Below are 483 nucleotides of genomic sequence, written 5' to 3'. Positions count from 1 at the left end.
CTCAGAAGCAGCTCCGCGCCCCCACCCGCCTGGTGCCCACGGCATCCAGGGTGCCACGAGGACAGCAGCCGGGCGGCGCGGAGCAGGTGGGCGCCTGCCCTACTGACCCCTGGCCGTCTGCGGCCTTTTGCGCCCGCTCCTTGGAACGCGGCCGCCCGTGCCCGGGCCCGGCTCCCATTTCATTTCCTCCCAGGATCCGGTTCCCTGCGCCGGCGCGGGAGGAACCCGATACGCCAGGGAGCCGCTGGCACCTGCCCGGGATGCAGCCGGCTGCCTCCCCCCGCGGCGTCCCCGCGCCTGCCCCCCCCCGCCCCGGGCACCAGCTCTCGGGGTGTCTGGGGGGCAGCTCCGGGCAGGGCAGGATGGCGCCCAGCGCCTCCATGCCCATCTGCGTGGAGCAGAGGCCTGGCTTCTCTCCTGCCAGGGCCGCGGGGGGGAAACTGAGGCAGAGCTGGCGAGGGGCGCGCCCAGGTGCGGCCGGAG

Source organism: Alligator sinensis, unplaced genomic scaffold, assembly GCF_000455745.1.
Source record: "Alligator sinensis unplaced genomic scaffold, ASM45574v1 scaffold1065_1, whole genome shotgun sequence".
NCBI classification, from domain to species: domain Eukaryota; kingdom Metazoa; phylum Chordata; order Crocodylia; family Alligatoridae; genus Alligator; species Alligator sinensis.
Note: the sequence above shows the minus strand (reverse complement) of the source record.